We start from the raw sequence: 19,333 nt of genomic DNA, 5'->3' as shown, positions 1-19,333 counted from the left end.
ACAAGTTAAGCAAGAAGGAAGAATTGAATTCACGCCAGAATTTTTTCATTCAACTGAAATTACTGATTTGCCACCCTGTTGCTTAAAACTAAAGACTAAAACGATGATTATACAAATTTTAGTATTTAAAATATAATATATATACAAGTATTTTTGCAATTACCATTTTTTTCTGTTTACAGAATTTAATGTTTTTTCATACTATGGTCTATTGAAAGGTATTTGATTAATACCGCAAGTCCGATTTCTAACAACAATTTCTTTTAAGCTTCAAACTTTTCGTTTAATTTTTTAAGGTTTTTGAATTATCATAATCCCTTGTCAAAATACATGCAAATATGTTTACAATTATCAGTTTTGCTCTTTAAGCAGTTTAATATAAACTTCTCCATACATGAAAATCTTCAAGTTTTCCAAACAAGTGTGACAAGGGTGATACTGATAAATATAAAAATTAATTAAAAAGACTTTTTCCACAAAATAAGTTTTTCAAAGAAAAGTAAAGAACTCCATTAAACAAAAATGAGCAAAAATAAAATCAAATAATCTACCAAGCGTGAAACTACCACAAATCAGCATCGATAAATAAATGAAACCAAAACGAACAGAAATTACAATAATTAACAGAGTAAAACTCAAAACGAGTAGAAATTAACATAAGTTGGGCACAAAACTCCCAAGCCTTCCCAAGGCAAGAAAACAATTTGCACTTTACTGAAAAAATATAAATGTTTGTGCTTTTTTAACTTAAATAAATCAAATAATATTAACGTTTTGATTACTAAATATCAGTATATGTATATTAAACTGACAATGAACATTCATTTGTATTTTTTCAGTAAAGTGCTTATTTTGTTCTGGCCTTGGGAAGGCATAGGGGTTTTTCAACTACGTTAAACAACATGTCTATCTAAAAATTTTTATCGGATGTGTTTGGGGAAATAGTAGGCGTGAGAGGGGCAGAAGTCGCTCTCCAATCACTTGCAACTATAAAAAATGACCCTAGCCCTTTCAATTTCCAATCAAATGAGCCCTTTTGAAGTTTCTACGACAAAACTTTCAATAAAAATCTTATATTCCCCCAGGGCATAACTTACAACACTTGCCCTGAGTGCTGGGGGGGGGGGTGTCATTCTCAAAGACCTAATTTCCAGAAATTTCTACTACGTTGAAAAAAATGCTATCTAAAAATTTTGGTTGGATGTGTTTGGTGGAATGGTGGGCGTGAGAGGGGGGTAAGCTACCCTCCAATCACTTTGGACTGTTACAAATGGCACTAGCCTTCTCAATTTCGAACTAAATGAGCCCCTTTTGAAGTTTTACGGTAACTCTATCTATAAAAACCTTATTTGCCCCCCAGGGTAGAACTTACAACCTTTCTCTTTGGGGCTCTGGGGTGTTTTTCATCCTTAAAAACATAATTTTAAGAACTTTCAACTACTTTTAACAAAATGGCCATCTTTAAACTTTGGTTAAAAATTTTTGGGGAAACGGTGGGCGTAAGAGGGGGTGTGTTTGGGAAAATGATGGGCGTGAGAGGGGCGTTAGTCGCTCTCCAATCACTTTCAACTCTTAATAAAAAAGGTACTAGCCCTTTCAATTTTCAATTGAATGATCCCTTTTGAAGTTTCTACGCTTTCAATAAAAACCTTATAAGCCCCCAGGGCATAGCTTACAACCCTTGCCCTGAAGGCTGGGGGGGGTGCCATCCTTAAAGACCTAATTTCCAAAACTTTCAAATACGTTGAATAAAATGGCTATCTAAAATATTGATTGGTTGTGTTTGGAGAAAAGATGGGCGTGAGAGGGGGGTTCGTTGCCTTCAAATCACTTTTGACTATCAAAAAGGGCACTAGCCCTTTGAATTTCCAATCGAATGAGCCCCTTTTCAAGTTTCAACGACAAAGATTTCAATGAAAACCTTATATAACCCCAGGGCATAACTTATAACCCTTGCCCTGAAGACTGGAGGGGAGTGTCATGCTCAAAAGTATAATTTCCTGAACTGCGTGGAACAGCTTTGAACTGCGTGGAACAAAATGGCTATCTCAAAATCTTTATTGGATGTGTTTGGGAAATGGTGGGCGTGGAAGGGGTGTTAGTTGCTTTCTAATCACTTTCGACGATTAAAAAGGGCACTAGCCATTTCAATTTCCAATCAAATGAGCCCCTTTTTGAAGTTTCTACGACAACATTTTATATAAAACCTTATGTGCCCCCTGGACATAATTTACAACTCTTGCCCTGAGGGCTGTGTGGGGGGGGGGTTGTCATCCTCAAAGACCTAATTTCCAGAACTTAAAACTATGTTGAATAAAATGGATATCTCAAAGTTTTGATTAGATTAGTTCGGGGAAAAGGTGGGCGTGAGACACGGGTTAGTTGCCCTCTAATCACTTTCGACTATTTAAAAGGGCACTAGCCCTTTGAATTTCCAATCGAATGAGCCTTTTTTAAAGTTTCTACGACAACGCCTTACATAAAAAACCTTATATTCCGCCAGGGCATAGTTTACAACCCTTGCCCTAAGGGCTTGCCTTAAGGGGATCTGACCTCAAAAACATAATTTCTATCTGAAAATCAACAACGCTGGATAAATTTGCTATCTCAAAATTTTCATTGGATGTGTTTCGGGAAATGGTGGTCCTGGAAGGGGTGTTAGTCAACTTCCAGTCACTTTCGACTATTAAAAAGGGCACAAGCCACTCCAATTTCCAATTGAATGAGCGCTTTTCGAAGTTTCTACGACAACTTCTTCGATACGAGGTGCCCTGCTCTAAAGGAAAAAATTAGTAAATAATAGGTTGTGCCAACATCGTTCTTATATAGCCCCAGGGCATAACTTAAAACCCTTGCCCTGAGGACTCTGGGGGAGTGTCCTCCTCTTTACTTAGTCCCCGTTTCTTGTCTCGTTCTCGAATGTCTCCGTTCTTTACTTAGGCAGCGCGATCACGCTGCCTATGATTTATGCAACAACTTTCTATATAAACCTTATATGCCCCCAGGGCATAACTTACAACCCTAGCACTGAGGGCTCTGAGGTGGTTATCATCCTAAAAGACATAATTTCCAGAACGTTCACTTACGTTGAACAAAATAGATATCTCAAAATTTTGATTGTATTTGTTTTGGAAAATGGTGGGCGTGATGGGGGCGTAAGTCGCTATCCAATCACTTTCAAATATTAAAAAAGGCACGAGCCCTTTCAATTTCCAATTGAATGAGCCCTTTTGAAGTTTCTAAGACAGCACTTTCAATAAAAACTTTATATGCCCCCAGGGCATAACTTACAATCCTTGCCCTGAGGGCTGTGGGGAGAGGGAGGGGTTGTCATCCTCTAAGACCTAATTTCCAAAACTTTCAACTACGTTCAATAAAAAATAGCTATCTAAAAATTTTGATTGGATGTGTTTGGGGAAAAGGTGGGCGTGAGAGGGGGGTGAGACGCCCTCAAATCACTTTTGACTATTAAAAAGGGTACTGGCCCTTTGAATTTCAAATCGAATGAGCCCCTTTTTCAAGTTTCTACGGCAAAGATTTCAATAAAAACCTTATATGCCCCGAGGGCATAAATTATAATCCTTGCCCTGAGGGTTGTGGGGGAGTGTCCTCCTCAAAAATATTTTTTCTATCTGGAAATCAACTACGCTGAACAAAATTGCTATCTCAAAATTTTTATTGGATGTGTTTGGGGGAATGATGAGTGTGGGGGGGGGCTAGTTGCCCTCCAATCACTTTCGAACGTGAGCTTTCTTTTTATGAGCAATTCGTCGTTAGCTTTATTTCATACCTTCCTTATTTTATACAGTTCATTATATTGGTACAAAAGAATTTGTCAAAATTATTTGTTTGACATTTACCTGGCTCTTTTCTGCTTCGTTTTTACCTGTCAAGAACACTTAGCACTTTATTTCCAAGTTGGAACTGACAATGTTTAAATTTGTTCTTGAAAGTTAAGGTAAGAGAACTGGGAATAAAACTCGGAGAAAACTTCTTTTAAATGTGGAAACTCAGGTTTATTCTCCTAATTCTTTTTTTTGTTCTAAGATGGATTGCTGACGTTAAAGGATATAATGTAAAATGGTAGTTTTCCAACTAAATCATTTTATTTACTCGACACCTTTTTCTTCAGCCTCAATTTTGTACAAGAGGAATTTTTGTAAACCATCAGTCTTCATGGAAAATTGTCACCTAGAAACGACTATTTTGTGGTAGACTACAGACCTATTTCTATTTGTGAAACGTGAAAATTTTCACATGAAATATATGTAATAATTATTTGAATGTATTCCAAAGTTTTTACTGATATTATATAAAAGAAAAATTTCTTTTCAAGTAAAAGTAAAGAGTGACGATTAAACTTGAACAGAAATCGTCCTACATTTCAGAGAAGCTACCACCTCCCTAAGCTGCCCGTTCTTAGTGCTTATTCATTATTCAGAGCATAATAATTCGGTATGTTAAAACTTAATTCTAGGCAGTAGTTCCCCACAGGTATAGAATAATTTCTGTTCGTTTAAGTTTTAACGTCGATCTTTATTTTCGTTTTTTTTCTCTTTTAAATCACTTTTATTTAGCTTCCCACTGTCTTTAGTATCACACTCAAGTATATCGAGAATATGATTTGTTATTCAGAGGCATAGTATATCTGTTTAGGGAAATCTTCATTTATGCTTATAAAACGGAAAATATTCCTATATCAACTATTATGTTGTTTTAATTCTTTTGTTTTTTTCTAAGATGTGCTACTGACCTTAAAGGATACAACTTAAACGTGTCATTCCGACCTAAATAACCTCGTTTATTTAATATGTTTTCTTTGTGAACAAGTAACCGCTTTTTTAATTTAAACGGTTGGATAGTAGAGTAAGGGGTTATATTTTGCCGCCTTTATGTTCCATCCTGTGTTATTTGCCCACTTTACGTTCCCTGGCACCTTTCCATGGCAGATTACCAGACTGAATATTGCTACTGTTGTCAATTGAATATGGAATTATACAAAACCTACCAGACAAGTTTCCGGGCCAACCAGACATGTTTCTGGGCCAAGCAGACAAGTTTCTGGGTCAACTATAAGTTTCTGGGCCTTTACGTTCCATGACACCTTTCCAGAGCATGTACCTATGGATTTGGGGCCTTTACGTTCCTTCCTGTGCTATTTGGGGCCTTTTATGTTCCTTCCGGAGTTATTTTCTTGAATCTATAGGAATCTTTACGTTATTTGCGTACGCCTCTACACCTTTTCAAAGAGATTCAGAGCGATAGACATTTGCAAAAAAGGGGTAATTAGTGATTGGATAATTTTTTAACGTGAAATCTCTGAATAAAATATTTTTGGAGCATGTACTTGACGATGGATAAAAGGGTTAAGGTGATTAGCAATTGCGAGCAAGGATCCCCCCACTGGTTCCTGGCAGTAGGCTACGCATATCAAATTGCTATACTGTGGGTTAGGTAACATGAGTAAACACGCTTTTACAATCGGAATTCATTGATTGACATTTGCAAAAAAGGGGTAATTAGTGATTGGATAATTTTTTAACGTGAAAGGTCAATTTTGGAGGTAAAAACAAAAATACTCAGAATCGAAAATAAATGGTATCTCCCTCACGGGCAAGGCACAGCGGCCCCTCGTGCCCCCAGATCTGCGGGCAGGGGAGGGGGGGTGTCAATTTTGGAGGGAAAACAAAAAATGCTTAGAATCGAAAATAAAGCATGATCTGCCTCAAGGGGAAGGCGCAGAGGCCCGTCGTTCTCCCATTTCTGAGGGCCGGCGCGGGGGGGTCAATTTTGGAGGGAAAATCAAAAATACTCAGAATCGAAAATAAATGGGATCTGCCTCAAGGGCAAGGCTCAGAGGCCCTTCGGTCCCCCATTTCTGAGGGCTGGGGGGGTCAATTTTGGAGGGAAAATCAAACATACTCAGAAACGAAAATAAAGGGGAATCTGCCTCAAGGGGAAGGCTCAGAGGCCCTTCGTTCCCCCATTTCTGAGGGCAGGGGAGGAGGGGGTCAATTTTGGAGGTAAAATCAAAAATGCTCAGAATCGAAAATAAAGGGGATATGCCTCACGGGGACGGCTCAGTGGCCCTTCGTCCCCCCTTTTCTGAGGGCAGGGGAGGGGAGGGGGGTCAATTTTGGAAGGAAAACCAAAAATGCTCAGAATCAAAAATAAATGGGATCTGCCTCAAGGGCAAGGCTCAGAGGCCCGTCGTTCCCCCATTTCTGAGGGCAGGGGAGGGGGTGTCAATTTTGGAGGGAAAATAAAAAATTCTCAGAATCAAAAAAAAATGGGATCTGCCTCAAGGGCAAGGCTCAGAGGCCCTTCGTTCCCCCATTTCTGAGGGGCGGGGAGGGGGGGTGTCAATTTTGGAGGGAAAACCAAAAATGCTCAGAATCGAAAATAACTGGGATGTGCCTCATGGGCAAGGCTCAGAGGCCCTTCTTTCCCAAATTTCTGAGGGCAGGGGGGGGTCAATTTTGGAGGGAAAATCAAAAATACTCAGAATTGAAAATAAATGGGATCTGCCTCAAGGGGAAGGCTCAGAGGCCCTTCGTCCCCCCATTTCTGAGGGCAGGGGAGGAGGGGGTCAATTTTGGAGGGAAAATCAAAAATACTCAGAATCGAAAATAAATGGGATCTGCCTCAAGGGGAAGGCTCAGAGGCCCTTCGTTCCCCCATTTCTGAGGGCAGGGGAGGGAAGGGGGGTCAATTTTGGAGGGAAAACCAAAAATGCTCAGAATCAAAAATAAATGGGATCTGCCTCAAGGGCAAGGCTCAGAGGCCCTTCGTTCCCCCATTTCTGAGGGCTGGGGCGGGGGGGTCAATTTTGGAGGGAAAATAAAAAATGCTCAGAATCGAAAATAAATGGGATCTGCCTCAAGGGCAAGGCTCAGAGGCCCTTCGTTCCCCCATTTCTGAGGGCAGAGGAGGGGGGGGTCAAGTGTGAAGGGAAAAATAAAAATCCTCGGGAACTTCATTTTGCATTTCTTTCATTGAAATGCAAGAATTGGGATATTTCAGTAGTGTTTTGTTGTGCTTTAAATTGTCACATTTACATTCTCTCGATTTTAAAAGTTAATTTTGAATTTATTTAATTGAAATGCAAGAGTTGGGATATTTCAGTTGTGTTTTGTTGTGCTTTACCTTGACACAGTTATATTCTCTTGATTTTTCGAAGTTCATTTTGAATTTCTGTCGTGAAATGCAAGAGTTGGAATATTTCAGTAGTGTTTTGTTGTGCTTTACCTTGTCACAGTTACATTCTGTTGATTTTCATAGTTCATTTTTAATTTCTTTCATTGAAATTTTGAATTTCTTTTATTGAAATGCAAGAGTTGGAATATTTCAGTAGTGTTTTGTTGTGCTTTACCTTGTCACAGTTACATTCTCTTGATTTTTCGAAGTTCATTTTGAATTTCTTTCGTGAAATGCAAGAATTGGAATATTTCAGTAGTGTCTTGTCGTGGTTTACCTTGTCACAGCTACATTCTCATGATTTTTCAAAGTTCATTTTGAATTTCTGTCGTTAAATGCAAGAGTTGGAATATTTCAGTAGTGGCTTGTTGTGCTTTACCTTGTCACAGTTACATTGTCTTGATTTTTCGAAGTTCATTTTGAATTTCTGTCGTAAAATGCAAGAGTTGGAATATTTCAGTAGTGACTTGTTGTGCTTTACCTTGTCAAAGTTACATTCTCTTGATTTTTCGATGTTCATTTTAAATTTCTGTCGTAAAATGCAAGAGTTTGAATATTTCAGTAGTGTTTTGTTATGCTTTACCTTGTCACAGTTACATTCTGTTGATTTTCATAGTTCATTTTGAATTTCTTTCATTGAAATGCAAGAATTGGTATATTTCAGTAGTGTCTTGTCGTGGTTTACCTTGTCACAGCTACATTCTCATGATTTTCATAGTTCATTTTGAATTTCTTTCATTGAAATGCAAGAATTGGAATATTTCAGTAGTGTCTTGTCGTGGTTTACCTTATCACAGCTACATTCTCATGATTTTTCAAAGTCCATTTTGGATTTCTTTCGTTGAAATGCAAGAGTTGGAATATTGCAGTAGTGACTTGTTGTGCTTTACCTTGTCACAGTTACATTCTCTTTATTTTTCGAAGTTCATTTTGAATTTTTGTCGTGAAATGCAAGAGTTGGAATATTTCAGTAGTGTTTTATTGTGCTTTACCTAGTCACAGTTACATTCTGTTGATTTTCATAGTTCATTTTGAATTTCTTTCATTGAAATGCAAGAGTTGGAATATTTCAGTAGTGTTTTGTTGTGCTTTACCTTGTCACAGTTACATTCTCTTGATTTTTCAAAGTACATATTGAATTTCTTTCTAGAAAAGCAAGAATTGGAATATTTCAGTAGTGTCTTGTCGTGGTTTACCTTGTCACAGCTACATTCTCATGATTTTTCAAAGTTCATTTTGGATTTCTTTCATTGAAATGCAAGAGTTGGTATATTTCAGTAGTGACTTGTTGTGCTTTACCTTGCCACAGTTACATTCTCTTGATTTTTCGAAGTTCATTTTGAATTTCTGTCGTGAAATGCAAGAGTTGGAATATTTCAGTAGTGTTCTGTTGTGCTTTACCTTGTCACAGTTACATTCTGTTGATTTTCATAATTCGTTTTGAATTTCTTTCATTGAAATGCAAGAGTTGGAATATTTCAGTAGTGCTTTGTTGTGCTTTACCTTGTCACAGTTACATTCTCTTAATTTTTCAAAGTTCATTTTTGAATTTCTTTCGTGAAATGCAAGAATTGGAATATTTCAGTAGTGTCTTGTCGTGGTTTACCTTGTCACAGCTAAATTCTCATGATTTTTCAAAGTTCATTTTGAATTTCTGTCGTGAAATGCAAGAGTTGTAATATTTCAGTAGTGACTTGTTGTGCTTTACCTTGTCACAGTTACATTCTCTTGATTTTTCGAAGTTCATTTTGAATTTCTGTCGTGAAATGCAAGAGTTGGACAATTGGGGTCTTAGTCCACCAGCCTGAATGGTGGAAATCCACTAGCTCAGTATTGGGGTCTTAGTCCACCAGCCTGAATGATGGAAATCCACTAGCTCAGTATTGGGATCTTAGTCCACCAGCCTGAATGGTGGAAATCCACTAGCTCAGTATTGGGGTCTTAGTCCGCCAGCCTGAATGATGGAAATCCACTAGCTCAGTATTGGGATCTTAGTCCACCAGCCTGAATGGTGGAAATCCACAGCTTTACCTTGTCACAGTTACATTCTCTTGATTTTTCGAAGTTTATTTTGAATTTCTGTCGTGAAATGCAAGAGTTGGAATATTTCAGTAGTGTTTTGTTGTGCTTTACCTTGTCACAGTTACATTCTATTTATTTTCATAGTTCATTTTGAATTTCTTTCATTGAAAAGCAAGAATTGGAATATTTTAGTAGTGTTTTGTTGTGCTTTACCTTATCATAGATACATTCTCTTAATTTTTCAAAGTTCATTTTGAATTTCTTTCTTGAAATGCAAGAATTAGAATATTTCAGTAGTGTCTTGTCGTGGTTTACCTTGTCACAGCTATATTCTCATGATTTTTCAAAGTTCATTTTGGATTTCTTTCGTTGAAATGCAAGAGTTGGAATATTTCAGTAGTGACTTGTTGAGCTTTACCTTGTCACAGTTACATTCTCTTGATTTTTGGAAGTTCATTTTGAATTTCTGTCCTGAAATGCAAGAGTTGGGATATTTCAGTAGTTTGTTGTGCTTTACCTTGTCACAGTTACATTCTGTTGATTTTCATAGTTCATTTTGAATTTCTTTCATTGAAATGCAAGAGTTGGAATATTTCAGTAGTGTTTTGTTGTGCTTTACCTTGTCACAGTTACATTCTCTTAATTTTTCAAAGTTTATTTTGAATTTCTGTCGTGAAATGCAAGAATTGGAATATTTCAGTAGTGTCATGTCGTGGTTTACCTTGCCACAGCTACATTCTCATGATTTTTCAAAGTTCATTTTGAATTTCTGTCGTGAAATGCAAGAGTTGGAATATTTCAGTAGTGACTTGTTGTGCTTTACCTTGTCACAGTTACATTCTCTTGACTTTTCGAAGTTCATTTTGAATTTCTGTCGTGAAATGCAAGAGTTGGACAATTGGGGTCTTAGTCCACCAGCCTGAATGGTGGAAATCGACTAGCTCAGTATTGGGGTCTTAGTCCACCCGCCTGAATGATGGAAATCCAATAGCTCAGTATTGGAATCTTAGTCCACCAGTCTGAATGGTGGAAATCCACTAGCTCAGTATTGGGGTCTTAGTCCACCAGCCTGAATGATGGAAATCCACTAGCTCAGTATTGGGATCTTAGTCCACCAGCCTGAATGGTGGAAATCCACAGCTTTATCTTGTCACAGTTACATTCTCTTGATTTTTCGAAGTTTATTTTGAATTTCTGTCGTGAAATGCAAGAGTTGGAATATTTCAGTAGTGTTTTGTTGTGCTTTACCTTGTCACAGTTACATTCTGTTGATTTTCATAGTTCATTTTGAATTTCTTTCATTGAAATGCAAGAATTGGAATATTTCAGTAGTATGTTGTTGTGGTTTACCTTATCACAGTTGCATTCTCTTGATTTTTCAAAGTTCATTTTGAATTTCTTTCGTGAAATGCAAGAATTAGAATATTTCAGTAGTGTCTTGTCGTGGTTTACCTTGTCACAGCTACATTCTCATGATTTTTCAAAGTTCATTTTGGATTTCTTTCGTTGAAATGCAAGAGTTGGAATATTTCAGTAGTGACTTGTTGAGCTTTACCTTGTCACAGTTACATTCTCTTGATTTTTCGAAGTTCATTTTGAATTTCTGTCCTGAAATGCAAGAGTTGGGATATTTCAGTAGTTTGTTGTGCTTTACCTTGCCACAGTTACATTCTGTTGATTTTCATAGTTCATTTTGAATTTCTTTCATTGAAATGCAAGAGTTGGAATATTTCAGTAGTGTTTTGTTGTGCTTTACCTTGTCACAGTTACATTCTCTTAATTTTTCAAAGTTTATTTTGAATTTCTGTCGTGAAATGCAAGAATTGGAATATTTAAGTAGTGTCATGTCGTGGTTTACCTTGTCACAGCTACATTCTTATGATTTTTCAAAGTTCATTTTGAATTTCTGTCGTGAAATGCTAGAGTTGGAATATTTCAGTAGTGTCTTGTTGTGCTTTACCTTGCCACAGTTACATTCTTTTGATTTTTCGAAGTTCATTTTGAATTTCTGTCGTGAAATACAAGAGTTGGAATATTTCAGTAGTGTTTTGTTGTGCTTTACCTTTTCACAGTTACATTCTGTTGATTTTCATAGTTCATTTTTAATTTCTTTCATTGAAATTTTGAATTTCTTTCATTGAAATGCAAGAGTTGGAATATTTCAGTAGTGTTTTGTTGTGCTTTACCTTGTCACAGTTACATTCTCTTGATTTTTCGAAGTTAATTTTGAATTTCTTTCGTGAAATGCAAGAATTTGAATATTTAAGTAGTGTTTTGTCGTGGTTTACCATGTCACAGCTACATTCTCATGATTTTTCAAAGTTCATTTTGAATTTCTGTCGTTAAATGCAAGAGTTGGAATATTTCAGTAGTGACTTGTTGTGCTTTACCTTGTCACAGTTACATTGTCTTGATTTTTCTAAGTTCATTTTGAATTTCTGTCGTAAAATGCAAGAGTTGGAATATTTCAGTAGTGACTTGTTGTGCTTTACCTTGTCACAGTTACATTCTCTTGATTTTTCAATGTTCATTTTAAATTTCTGTCGTAAAATGCAAGAGTTGGAATATTTCAGTAGTGTTTTGTTGTGCTTTACCTTGTCACAGTTACATTCTGTTTATTTTCATAGTTCATTTTGAATTTCTTTCATTGAAATGCAAGAATTGGAATATTTCAGTAGTATCTTGTCGTGGTTTACCTTGTCACAGCTACATTCTCATGATTTTCATAGTTCATTTTGAATTTCTTTCATTGAAATGCAAGAATTGGAATATTTCAGTAGTGTCTTGTCGCGGTTTACCTTATCACAGCTACATTCTCATGATTTTTCAAAGTCCATTTTGGATTTCTTTCGTTGAAATGCAAGAGTTGGAATATTGCAGTAGTGACTTGTTGTGCTTTACCTTGTCACAGTTACATTCTCTTGATTTTTCGAAGTTCATTTTGAATTTTTGTCGTGAAATGCAAGAGTTGGAATATTTCAGTAGTGTTTTATTGTGCTTTACCTAGTCACAGTTACATTCTGTTGATTTTCATAGTTCATTTTGAATTTCTTTCATTGAAATGCAAGAGTTGTAATATTTCAGTAGTGTTTTGTTGTGCTTTACCTTGTCACAGTTACATTCTCTTAATTTTTCAAAGTACATTTTGAGTTTCTTTCGTGAAATGCAAGAATTAGAATATTTCAGTAGTGTCTTGTCGTGGTTTACCTTCTCACAGCTACATTCTCATGATTTTTCAAAGTTCATTTTGGATTTCTTTCATTGAAATGCAAGAGTTGGTATATTTCAGTAGTGACTTGTTGTGCTTTACCTTGCCACAGTTACATTCTCTTGATTTTTCGAAGTTCATTTTGAATTTCTGTCGTGAAATGCAAGAGTTGGAATATTTCAGTAGTGTTTTGTTGTGCTTTACCTTGTCACAGTTACATTCTGTTGATTTTTATAGTTCGTTTTGAATTTCTTTCATTGAAATGCAGGAGTTGGAATATTTCAGTAGTGTTTTGTTGTGCTTTACCTTGTCACAGTTACATTCTCTTAATTTTTCAAAGTTTATTTTTTAATTTCTTTCGTGAAAGGCAAGAATTGGAATATTTCAGTAGTGTCTTGTCGTGGTTTACCTTGTCACAGCTACATTCTCATGATTTTTCAAAGTTCATTTTGAATTTCTGTCGTGAAATGCAAGAGTTGGAATATTTCAGTAGTGACTTGTTGTGCTTTACCTTGTCACAGTTACATTCTCTTGATTTTTAGAAGTTCATTTTGAATTTCTGTCTTGAAATGAAAGAGTTGGAAAATTGGGGTCTTAGTCCACCAGCCTGAATGGTGGAAATCCACTAGCTCAGTATTGGGGTCTTAGTCCACCAGCCTGAATGATGGAAATCCACTAGCTCAGTATTGGGATCTTAGTCTACCAGCCTGAATGGTGGAAATCCACTAGCTCAGTATTGGGGTCTTATTCCACCAGCCTGAATGGTGGAAATCCACAGCTTTACCTTGTCACAGTTACATTCTCTTGATTTTTCGAAGTTCATTTTGAATTTCTGTCTTGAAATGCAAGAGTTGGAATATTTCAGTAGTGTTTTGTTGTGCTTTACCTTGTCACAGTTACATTCTGTTCCTTTTCATAGTTCATTTTGAATTTCTTTCATTGAAATGCAAGAATTGGAATATTTCAGTAGTGTTTTGTTGTGCTTTACCTTGTCACAGTTACATTCTCTTAATTTTTCAAAGTTCATTTTGAATTTCTTTCGTGAAATGCAAGAATTAGAATATTTCAGTAGTGTCTTGTCGTGGTTTATCTTGTCACAGCTATATTCTCATGATTTTTCAAAGTTCATTTTGGATTTCTGTCGTTGAAATGCAAGAGTTGGAATATTTCAGTAGTGACTTGTTGTGCTTTACCTTGTCACAGTTACATTCTCTTGATTTTTCGAAGTTCATTTTGAATTTCTGTCCTGAAATGCAGGAGTTGGAATATTTCAGTAGTGTTTGTTGTGCTTTACCAGGTCACAGTTACATTCTATTGATTTTCATAGTTCATTTTGAATTTCTTTCATTGAAATGCAAGAGTTGGAATATTTCAGTAGTGTTTTGTTGTGCTTTACCTTGTCACAGTTACATTCTCTTAATTTTTCAAAGTTCATTTTGAATTTCTGTCGTGAAATGCAAGAATTGGAATATTTCAGTAGTGTCATGTCGTTGTTTACCTTGTCACAGCTACATTCTCATGATTTTTCTAAGTTCATTTTGAATTTCTGTAGTGAAATGCAAGAGTTTGAATATTTCAGTAGTGACTTGTTGTGCTTTACCTTGTCACAGTTACATTCTCTTGATTTTTCGAAGTTCATTTTGAATTTCTGTCGTAAAATGCTAGAGTTGGAATATTTCAGTAGTGTTTTGTTGTGCTTTACATTTTCACAGTTACATTCTGTTGATTTTCATAGTTCATTTTGAATTTCTTTCATTGAATTGCAAGAGTTGGAATATTTTAGTAGTGTTTTGTTGTGATTTACCTTGTCAGAGTTACATTCTCTTAATTTTTCAAAGTTCATTTTGAATTATTTTCGTGAAATGCAAGAATTGGAATATTTCAGTAGTGCTTTGTCGTGGTTTACCTTGTCACAGCTACATTCTCATGATTTTTCAAAGTTCATCTTGAATTTCTGTCGTGAAATGCAAGAGTTGGAATATTTCAGTAGTGCTTTGTTGTGCTTTACCTTGTCACAGTTACATTCTCTTAATTTTTCAAAGTTCATTTTTGAATTTCTTTCGTGAAATGCAAGAATTGGAATATTTCAGTAGTGTCTTGTCGTGGTTTACCTTGTCACAGCTAAATTCTCATGATTTTTCAAAGTTCATTTTGAATTTCTGTCGTGAAATGTAAGAGTTGGAATATTTCAGTAGTGACTTTTTGTGCTTTACCTTGTCACAGTTACATTCTCTTGATTTTTTGAAGTTAATTTTGAATTTCTGTAGTAAAATGCAAGAGTTGGAAAATTAGAGTCTTAGTACACCAGCCTGAATGGTGGAAATCCACTAGCTCAGTATTGGGGTCTTAGTCCACCAGCTTGAATGATGGAAATCCACACGCTAAGTATTGGGGTATTAGTCAAACAGCCTGAATGGTGGAAATCAACTACCTCAGTATTGGAGTCTTAATCCACCAGCCTGAATGGTGGAAATCCACAGCTTTACCTTGTCAAAGTTACAGTCTCTTGATTTTTCAATGTTCATTTTGAATTTCTGTCGTAAAATGCAAGAGTTGGAATATTTCAGTAGTGTTTTGTTGTGCTTTACCTTGTCACAGTTACATTCTGTTGATTTTCATAGTTCATTTTGAATTTCTTTCGTTGAAATGCAAGAATTGGAATATTTCAGTAGTGTTTTGTTGTGCTTTACCGTGTCACAGTTACATTCTCTTAATTTTTCAAAGTTCATTCTGAATTTCTTTCGTGAAATGCAAGAATTGGAATATTTCAGTAGTGTCTTGTCGTGGTTTACCTTGTCACAGCTACATTCTCATGATTTTTCAAAGTTCATTTTGAATTTCTGTCGTGAAATGCAAGAGTTGGAATATTTCAGTAGTGACTTGTTGTGCTTTACCTTGTCACAGTTACATTCTCTTGATTTTTCGAAGTTTATTTTGAATTTCTGTCGTAAAATGCAAGAGTTGGAATATTTCAGTAGTGCTTTGTTGTGCATTACCTTGTCACAGTTACATTCTGTTGATTTTCATAGTTCATTTTGAATTTCTTTCATTGAAATGTAAGAGTTGGAATATTTCAGTAGTGTTTTGTTGTGCTTTACCTTATCACAGTTACATTCTCTTAATTTTTCAAAGTTCATTTTGAATTTCTTTCGCGAAATGCAAGAATTGGAATATTTCAGTAGTATCTTGTCGTGGTTTACCTTGTCACAGCTACATTCTCATGATTTTTCAAAGTTCATTTTGGATTTCTTTCGTTTAAATGCAAGAGTTGGAATATTTCAGTAGTGACTTGTTATGCTTTACCTTGTCACAGTTACATTCTCTTTATTTTTCTAATTTCATTTTTAATTTATTTATTGAAATGAAAGATTTTGAATATTTCAGTAGTGTTTTGTTGTGCTTTACCTTGTCACATTTACATTCTGTTGATTTTCATAGTTCATTTTGAATTTCTTTCATTGAAATGCAAGAGTTGGAATATTTCAGTAGTGTTTTGTTCTGCTTTACCTTGTCACAGTTACATTCTCTTGATTTTTCGAAGTTCATTTTGAATTTCTCTCGTGACATGCAAGAGTTGGAATATTTCAGTAGTGTTTTGTTGGGCTTTACCGTGTCACAGTTAGATTCTGTTGATTTTCATAGTTCATTTTGAATTTCTTTCATTGAAATGCAAGAGTTGGAACATTTCAGTAGTGTTTTGTTGTACTTTACCTTGTCACAGTTACATTCTCTTAATTTTTCAAAGTTCATTTTGAATTTCTTTCATGAAATGCAAAAATTGGAATATTTCAGTAGTGTCTTGTCGTGGTTTACCTTGTCACAGCTACATTCTAATGATTTTTCAAAGTTCATTTTGAATTTCTGTCGTGAAATGCAAGAGTTGGAATATTTCATTAGTGACTTTTTGTGCTTTACCTTGTCACAGTTACAGTCTCTTGATTTTTCGAAGTTCATTTTGAATTTCAGTCGTGAAATGCAAGAGTTGGAATATTTCAGTAGTGTTTTGTTGTGCTTTACCTTGTCACAGTTAAATTCTGTTGATTTTAATATTTAATTTTGAATTTCTTACATTGAAATGCAAGAGTTGGAATATTTCAGTAGTGTTTTGTTGTGCTTTACCTTGTCAGAGTTACATTCTCTTAATTTTTCAAAGTCCATTTTGAATTTCTTTCGTGAAATGCAAGAATTGGAATATCTTTTCTTCAACTGAAAGTAAGGAGCAACATCAAAACTTAAACCTTGGATACACAATACAGATACTTTATTCAAGAAATTATGAAAAAATCGCAAGTAAGTAACAAACTCTTTCTTGAATTCCCCATTTCAAGAAAGAAATGGGGAATTCCATCCCCATTCCCCAGACGAGGTTACGTGCGCGCACGTAACCTCGTTTAAATTAACCTTAAAAAAATGAAATAAAGCTATGTCGACTTTGCATATTTTATTCAACATATCCGACAATTGATGCAGAAAAAGCATAGAGTTTGTTACTTACTTACTTACATTTTTTTTCCATAATTTCTTGAATTAAATTTCTGTATTGTGCATCCAAATGGGGAATTCAAGAAAGAGTTTGTTACTTACTGGCGATTTTTTCATAATTTCTTGAATAAAGTATCTGTATTGTGTATCCAAGGTTTAAGTTTTGATGTTGCTCCTTACTTTCAGTTGAAGAAACGATATTCCAATTCTTGCATTTCACGAAAGAAATTCAAAATGAACTTTGAAAAATTAAGAGAATGTAACTGAGACAAGGTAAAGCACAACAAAGGTAAAATCAAGCACAACAAGTCACTACTGAAATATTCCAACTCTTGCATTTCACGACAGAAATTAAAAATGAACTTTTAAAAATCATGAGAATGTAGCTGTGACAAGGTAAACCACGACAAGACACTACTGAAATATTCCAATTCTTGCCTTTCACGAAAGAAATTCAAAAATGAACTTTGAAAAATTAAGAGAATGTAACTGTGACAAGGTAAAGCACAACAAAGCACTACTGAAATATTCCAACTCTTGCATTTCAATGAAAGAAATTCAAAATGAACTATGAAAATCAACAGAATGTAACTGTGACAAGGTAAAGCCCAACAAAACACTACTGAAATATTCCAACTCTTGCATTTCACGACAGAGATTCAAAATGAACTTCGAAAAATCAAGAGAATTTAACTGTGGCAAGGAACAGCACAACCAGTCACTACTTAAATATTCCACCTCTTGCATTTCAATGAAAGAAATCCAAAATGAACTTTGAAAAATCATGAGAATGTAGCTCTGACAAGGTAAACCACGACAAGACACTACTGAAATATTCCAATTCTTGCATTTCACGACAGAAATTCAAAATGAACTTTGAAATATTAAGAGAATGTAACTGTGACAAGGTAAAGCACAACAAAACACTACTGAAATATTCCAACTCTCGCATTTCAATGGAAGAAATTCAAAATGAACTATGAAAATCAACAGAATGTAACCGTGACACGGTAAAGCACAACAAAACACTACTGAAATATTCCAACTCGTGCATTTCACGACAGAAATTCAAAATGAACTTCGAAAAATCAACATAATGTAACTGTGACAAGGTAAAGCACAACACGTCACTAACCAATGTTACATGTTAATCATGTTACCTAACCCACAGTACAGCAATTTGATATGCGTAGCCTACTGCCAGGAACCAGTGGAGGGATCCTTGCTCGTAATTGCTAATCACCTTAACCCTTTTATCCATCGTCAAGTTCATGCTCCAAAAATATTTTATTCAGAGATTTCACGTTAAAAAATTATCCAATCACTAATTACTCTCACTAATTATCCAATCACTTATCGCTCTGAATCTCTTTGAAAAGGTGTAGAGGCGTACGCAAATAACGTAAAGATTCCGATAGCTTCAAGCAAATAACACCGGAAGGAACATAAAAGGCCCCAAATAGCACAGGAAGGAACGTAAAGGCCCCAAATCCATCGGTACATGCTCTGGAAAGGTGCCATGGAAAGTAAAGGCCCAAAAAGTTATAGTTGACCCAGAAACTTGTCTGCTTGGCCCAGAAACATGTCTGGTTGGCCCGGAAACTTGTCTGGTAGGTTTTGTATAATTCCATATTCAATTGACAACAGTAGCAATATTCAGTCTGGTAATCTGCCATGGAAAGGTGCCAGGGAACATAAAGTGGGCAAATAACACAGGATGGAACATAAAGGCGGCAAAATATAACCCCTTACTCTACTTTGGTATCCATTGAAATTTAAGAATAAAAAAAAAATTGAGCATTAAAACATTTCACAAAACGTAAAAAAGGGTTTAGCAAATTTTTTTCTTCAAAAAAGCCAAAAACAAATGATACTTGAGAAGATAGTTTTAACCCTAGGATGTTTGTGCTTCGGAAACTTTATGCCCAGAAACTGTTCTTGGGTTTTTTTTTCCCTGTTAATAACGTGGCTAAATTAATCGCAACATCGACACAAACTATATATAGTCTATTCAAACTATTATATTATATAGTCAAACTCCAGTCAGTCCATACAGTCAAAGTATAGGCCTATACAGTCTACTTATTTTGGTTATAAAGGGGTTTTAACAAAAGCAGAACATCTGGAACAATCAAACGGGGTTCTTACTTTTACAAATGTTCTGTTGCATATCAAATCAAGGTTTCAGGTGCTCCATAACTTGGAGCCTTATGTTCTGTGACTTTCCATCTTCAAGCATACCGAATCTGGTAATTTACAATCGTATTATTATAAACAAATTTTTTGATGCGCATCCGATAATTTCCATTATAAATTTTATAAATGAAGCCGTTTGATCCAGTAGCTAGTCTTTTTATCCAGTAACTAGTCTTATCCAGTAGTCCAGCAGCTTGTATTTTTATGCTTTAGCGGTTGTATGTCACA

General features: G+C 35.5%; 1 protein-coding gene across 1 annotated transcript in view; it reads left to right on the top strand.

Annotated features, from left to right (window-relative positions):
• LOC148945059 (solute carrier family 35 member F3) overlaps nucleotides 1-19,333 on the top strand; it is a 350,545-nt gene that overhangs the window by 242,727 nt on the left and 88,485 nt on the right. The gene's annotated exons all lie outside the window — the stretch shown is intronic.

Source organism: Artemia sp. Qi Xiang Cuo, chromosome 13, assembly GCF_049724085.1.
Source record: "Artemia sp. Qi Xiang Cuo chromosome 13, ASM4972408v1, whole genome shotgun sequence".
NCBI classification, from domain to species: Eukaryota; Metazoa; Arthropoda; class Branchiopoda; order Anostraca; family Artemiidae; genus Artemia; species Artemia sp. Qi Xiang Cuo.
The sequence above is the reverse complement of the archived record's forward strand: the minus strand, read 5'-3'. Positions and strand labels throughout refer to the sequence as shown.